The 7,005-nt window shown below is 34.1% G+C and overlaps 1 pseudogene; it reads left to right on the top strand.

Moving 5' to 3' along the window:
* The first annotated feature begins 376 nt into the window (after positions 1–376).
* LOC132281280 (developmentally-regulated G-protein 1-like) lies at positions 377–5,252 on the top strand (annotated as a pseudogene).
* Positions 5,253–7,005: the final 1,753 nt, after the last annotated feature.

Here is a 7,005-nt window from a genome sequence, read left to right as displayed (position 1 = left end):
TCGTAGAAATTCTCCAAAGACTCACTCCCAGACTCACCCATCGTTGTAAGTGCGTTTCAAAACGTTGGAATAGTATCATCTCCACTCCTCACTTTGCACAATGCTATGTTACAATCGTTCTTCTTTGGTCACTCATTTTGCCCTCTTCTGCCAAGTCAATACTTGAGAATGTCCTGTCCAACTCACATCCAAATCACCCATTTTTAAATCTCGTGGGTTTTGTCTGAACTTTCTTCCCTCTTCGAACCCAACACCATCTTCATCACATCAACATAAACCAGAGCCAATTCGTTACTTAGCATCAAGCAATGGTTTAGTATTATGCTCTGCGACCTTGAAGTTTCAGAGGGTTTACTATGTCTGCAACCCGCTCACAATGCATTGGGTTGAGCTTCCTCCACCACCTACTTGCCAAGAATGGGTTATCATTGGATTTGTTTGCAATCCATCTTATTCTTTTGATAGTACCAGCACAACTAGCTTCAGAGTGGTTCGAATCCACCAATTCGAACCACCGCAACGTTCTGCCAATCTCAAATTGGAGATATTTTCTTCAGACACATGGAAATGGACTGAAACATTCACATCGACCCAAGTGCATAACTTTACTGTGTCCCATTGCCGCCATTGCCTTTCTAATGCTGTGGTTTGCAATGGAATACTCCATTGGATGTCCCTTTATCATGGCAAGATTTTTGCCTATGATCCATACAATAACACTGATCGATTTAGTACCATCGAAAAGCCCAAGGACAGGAACACCAAGGTCAACAGACGCACCGTTAGATATCACTTGGGAGAGTGCCAAGGACACCTCAGGTTTATTGAATATTGTCCTCCCTTTCTCAGCATTTGGAAACTAAGGACTACAATGGGCTTGAATGGTCCTTGGTGCACAAGGTTGATCTGAAGATGATGGAATCAGATGATCGCAGGATGCCGTGTCGGATAATCAACACATTATCAATACCGTCTCTTCATCCCATTAATGGAAATATTATATATCTACACAATGATAATCATCTTGTACTATGCAACATTAGTAACAGAACTTTGAAAAGAGTATGTTATGTTCGCTATAATTATCATTGTTTTTCATTGTTGTTTCCCTTTGTGCTCCCAAGGTGGCCTACTCCAGTTCCTCAACTCCAGCAGAATGCACTCAGGTAATAATATTTTTAGTCCTCTCTTTGTTTATCTGGTTTGTGTTTCATTTGATTAAATTGTTTATGAAGTGTTTGATTTAGTTACATTGTTTGTAAATTAGGTGCTATTGTTCATGTTCACCATTGCCCTTATATTTTAGTTCAATTTCTATTGTATTGGTAACTTGCAGTTAGGATCTCAGAATGTATTTTCTGTCAGTTTGTCTAATGGATGGCAATTAGCATTGAACCCCGTGGCTTTGAATCCTATGATCCTATAATTTTATGAATACTCAATGAAGTTTAGTTAGTATTGATTCTATTGAACCCGTTAGCTATAGTGATATTGCAATTGATTTAAACTGAGAAGAAGATTAATCTTTTCATGGTTTAAAAAATATAAAGTAAGAAAACCACGGATCATTTTTTAAGTTTGGCAATTAATTTCTTGCATATTGTATGAAATTCTTAGATGCTATCTTTTATTACTGAAGTTGATTTGAAATTATTGATGTAGTTCTAATTATACAGCATTAAAGCACATGTTCTTGTGCTTTTTCTCCATAATTTGACTACTGTTTTTCCTCTACCAAAAACAATTCCTGAAAACATCTCCACTCACTTGTGAAATACTGATTCCCTAGTTATGAAAATTTGGATTGTCCATGGCTATGAATTTCTTCCTGAATGGTTATGCTCAAAATATTTGTATAATGACCTCTTCTAGAAAATGTGTGAACCTCTTCCTTTGCCCTGTTCACGAGTCTCGTTCGGATTCCCTGTGTGTGTTCCACCTAAATAGTTCTCCCAAGGTGCTAATGCGTAGGCCCTGTAGGGAACTTTCCCTTACCCTTTTGCATTGCTTTATGGTGATTTTTTGTATACTATACCCTATGCATTGCTTTCCGAGCTCCTCCAGGTAAAACTTAATTTGTTGTCTGTGGCTTAATAAGTTTTATCCATCAACAGAATTTTTTGTCTTCCTTCCATTTCTTTGTAAGGAATTTCAGACCCTCGAATTGTCTCACTTATTCATTTTCTCGTGTTTTATTGGCAGATATATTTCAAGAAGAAGAAAACGGGGGGTATTTCTTTCAACAGCACGTCACCGTTGACTCATGTTGATGAGAAGCTTTGCTATCAAATTCTACATGAATACAAGATTCACAATGCAGAGGTATTCAGTCTCAGCAATTTTATTAATGTAATTTGCTAGAGAACTAATAACTGACATCATAGCTGGAGGAATAATAATTGAACTATTTTGCACAGTCAGATAATGAATTACTTTGTCGAAAAACTTTACTGGGAATATATTCAACTTGGTTAAGTATCAAGGTTTTCCAAGTCATTTGATAGTTACCTGAAAGAAAAGGTGCTCTTTTGCTGATGTTTTCCCCCTCTTTTTGTTATCGTTGGTGTGTGGGTGTTATTTCGTGAAGATGCTACAGTGGATGACCTTATAGATGTTATTGAGGGGAATTGTAAATACATGAAGTGTAAATATGTCTACAACAAGATTGATGTTTTGGTATTGATGATGTGGACAAATTAGCACGACAACCAAATTCTGTTGTCATTAGCTGCAATTTGAAGGCAGGTTTTACACTTCAAATTTCCACTTAGTATGCACCAGAGTCAAATTAGTTAATTGTTGGTTTTAGCGATGGACTTGTGCAAAAACTGAACCTATATGACATGTGCAGACCTATTACATTCAGACAGGGTATGACAGTGCATTTGTTAACTTGTCTATAGTTTTTCTTCCATATGAAGCATGATTCTGCGTATCTCATGTGCATTACAAGCCAGAAAATATATGTAGATAATGTGGTTTTAGGCAGATCAGTATATTCGGATTTATATTATTGTCTAGGTAATTGAACTTCTCTTGTTATGCTCTGCTTAAACAGCTGAATTTAGACAGAGTGCTTGCAAGGATGTGGGAGGAGATGGGGCTTGTTAGAGTTTATACAAAACCACAGGGCCAGCAACTTGATTTCACTGATCCTGTCGTTCTTTCTGCTGTATGTAACATATCCTCATGTCATTTCACGAATTTATTTTGATGGAAATAGTTATCTTTCTCTTCCGATTCTTTAATATGTGTTTTTTTATTTTTGTTATGTGATTTTAGGATGGAGGTGGCTGCACAGTTGAAGACTTCTGTAACCACATACACAGAAGCCTGGTGAAGGATGTGAAATATGTGCTAGTGTGGGGCATAAGTGCAAGACACTACCCGCAACATTGTGGCCTCAGCCATGTGCTTCAGGATGAGGATGTGGTTCAGATTGTTAAGAAGAAGGTGAGCAGACCATTTTATTTTGAGAATTAATTCTATTGTCTTGTATGTAATATGGTAAATCCGTGGATGCACTCTGGTTCATGGTGCTTAAAATCCCGATCAGGAATCGTAAATTTTGAATCTACGATTCCAAATTACCAAAACGATCGATCACATGAAAAATCGCTGGGAAGTAGTATCGCAGTAGGATCAGTTGAATCGGAAGTCGGATCGTAGAATCACACGATCCTACCGATCTTATTAAATCGTGTTTTTTGTTATTCTTCGGATTTATTTTGGCCTACAACTCACTTGGGCAAATAAATTTAATCATTTTAAATATAATGCCCAACTCTTTATCCTAATTGCATTAAAATATAAAAATAAGAAACAAAAAACAGAGACCCAACGTCAATGGTAGATACTATCCACTTTTGAGTTATCAAAACTTCAAAATTTTCATGTAGTTTTGCTTTATTCTTCTTAACTTTTCTTTTCTTCTTTCTTTTCTTTGTCAGTCTTGAAAAATTAAAAAAAAAAACTCTTTTCTTTTTAAAATTTTTTTTTATTTCTTTTCTCGTTGTTCTTTCTTCCTGCCTATTCTTTGTCAATTCTGAAATCAAATTAAAGAGACTTTTTTTATTTATTTTTTATTTTTTATACTTCCCCCCATTGTTCTTTCTATCTCGGTATTGTTCTTTTTCTGAACCAAAAAGTAATCTTTTCAATTAAATTGCTCAGACAATTAGACAACTAAATTGTGCTTTTATCTTTCTATTTCTCTGTTCCCTTTCTCTATTTGTTTAGGCTTTAATATTTTCTGTGACATTTTGCTTGATTGTTCTAATGATGCTTTTGTATAGAGAAAATCATGAAATTGAGTTCCAAGTGTTTTCACCTTTTTACAATTATGGTTAGTTGGTTACTTCTGATTTCTTATTGTAGCCTAGTGATCTCATCCACGAGACTTGCTAGTAACTGTCTGACAACATGACAACGAGTAAAGTATCAATTTCTGCAAATGTTCCATTAGTATAGTTTTACTCGTTCATTTATACAGTTGTACTATTGAAAATGAATTCAGTTAGATGTATGCTAAACATAGAGGGTTTCGAAAATCATTTGCTCCCTGTTTTTTATTTTTTATTTTTTTATTTTAATAAATGGTTTATCTGGGAATAGAACTTAGAATCTTATTAGTCATTGCCATATTTGCCCCCGGAATTCTTCTTATTATCATTATTATTTTTATAATGCCTTCTTGCAACCGAACTGAGTATACAGGTTGACACCCAAAGTGACATTCTAACTTGGCTTTTCCAGGAGAAGGACGACGGAGGAGGAAGAGGCCGGTTCAAATCACATTCAAATGCCCCTGCTCGAATATCTGATAGAGAAAAGAAGGCTCCCTTGAAGACATAACTACATGGATGGAGCTTGCAATTTTGTGCGGTGTTCTTGTATCAAGGGTGGTGCCAGAGATCGACAAGTTTTAGTACCTAAAGATGATTGTGAAAGTCTATATCTATCACCATATGAACTATAGTCGTCATGCTAGAGATTTCTTAACATTCTTTAATGGAGCCTACTCATAAGAGTAGAAATGTTTTAGCCTCTGGGTTGTATTTTGAGTTGTTAGTCAGAGTTGGAGTCGAATGTGAGGTAATAGTGCAGCTTTCTTACTTTGAGAAAATAAATATGTTATAATAGCATTTAAGTTCATCTATGAAACACAGCTTGAGTACGATATATCAAACCTATTTTAACAAAACTGTCTCCACCAAGAATGACAAAATTCACGTATCCAGTTCCAATCAATGTGATGTATAAAGATGGATGTGTGGAGTACAAAAATTTGACCTTATATTGTATTTGTATAAATGTTATTCAACTTTCAGGTAAAAAATGTTCTCAGTATTTTATCGTTTACCAAACTTGATATTGTATTCGTGTGAATGTTATTATGTCGTGTTTGGGAGTACCAGAATTGGAATAAATTTAGTTCAAATGTTAACTCAAGTTTTTTCAATTTTAAATCCAAGCCTCCGACTAGGTACTCCAAACATAGCTTTAATGTAAATGTTAGATCAAAATTTGATCTCTACAAGGCAGCAGTAGTGAGCACGCCTAGTTTTCAGTCTTTGGTGCCTTGGAAATGTCCAAAATTACACAAAGTTAAAATTATATATTCGAGCTGAGGGGTTCCTTGCCGTGTTCTCTCTCTGTATTTATTTTTTGCATAGTAAAAATAGAGCTACAAACGTTTTAAGAAGTTGGAATCAATAGATCCCATAGTAATAAATCTTCGTCAAATGCATTGGACATACAACTAATTTGATGTGAATAGAGAGGCTGATGTCTTATGATATTAGTCCGCATTATTTGACTTTCTTACTTCAAATAGTTATTTTATTATTCTACTTAAAATAAACTGTTTATATTTTAAGGTTATTTATTGTTGGTCCTCTCTTATTTCCAAAAATAATATGCACATTGACACAATATGTACACTGTATCTGCATGGACACAACCAATCAATGAACTCATTCGAACCAGACGGTGAAAGTAATAATTCTATGTTTTTAACCATAAAGAATATAGAAAGCTTCAATTTTATCTTGACAACTCAAAATATGTTAAAAGGACAAAGTTTTAAAGTGGACTCCTCGACGTTGTAGTGGAGACCCAAATTAATGGTTTTTACATACACCAGAGTTTAATTAGATGTGTGTTTGTTTTTTTTTTTAACTATTAGACGAAATTAAAATTTTATTTTTTATGCATTAAATTTCACAAATATATATTACTTGTTATTAACGTATAAATGTGTAAATTAACCAAAAAAAAAATATATAAATGTGTAATAGTAATTTTTATGCTTATCTATTACTACTTTTATCCTAAAAGAATGTCACTTTTTGGGAACCCTGACTTACATTACGGTTCTCAAAAAGTGACATCCTTTCTTAGACGGGTAATATATGATCTTGGTTGGAACTTAGGTGTATCAATATTCCAATTGTTCGTAAATTACAAGTGAAATAGAAAATACAAAAAAATTAAATTAATAAGGGATGGGGAGTGGAGAGGAACAGACAAATTAACAACTAATATTTTGCTATTAACTCTCCAATGTTTGATGCAACCGTGTTACATAATTAGATGATAGTAAATGAATCAAACAAAGTCTCTTTTTTCTCTCCCTTGCAAATTGCAACAATTGACTTAATATTAAATTTTGTTTGTTTGTTTGATTTATTGTTATTATTTTTTTTTCATTTTAATTTTAAAGTTATGACTTTGCGAAAGTTTAGTTTTGATATAAAATAATAACATTACAAGATTCATCTCACAAGTTACTTTTTAATGGACAATTCATTTAGATTAACATTTCTTTAGGCATAAATCTTTCACAAACTCATTTCGCTTAAGCTTTCGTTCCGCTTTATGCCATGACAACCAAGATGTTGGTGACATAGCGTATAAGAAAATGAGTGATGGAGATCAACGGTTCCATATTTGTTGTCCATCACTCATTTTCTATCAACTATACAAGTGGTGTGAATTATTTCC

The sequence above is a fragment of the Cornus florida genome, unplaced genomic scaffold (genome assembly GCF_030987335.1).
Source record: "Cornus florida cultivar Cherokee Brave unplaced genomic scaffold, ASM3098733v1 CherokeeBrave_3.0.0_Hap2_Chr11, whole genome shotgun sequence".
Classification (NCBI taxonomy): Eukaryota; Viridiplantae; Streptophyta; class Magnoliopsida; order Cornales; family Cornaceae; genus Cornus; species Cornus florida.
The sequence above is the reverse complement of the archived record's forward strand: the minus strand, read 5'-3'. Positions and strand labels throughout refer to the sequence as shown.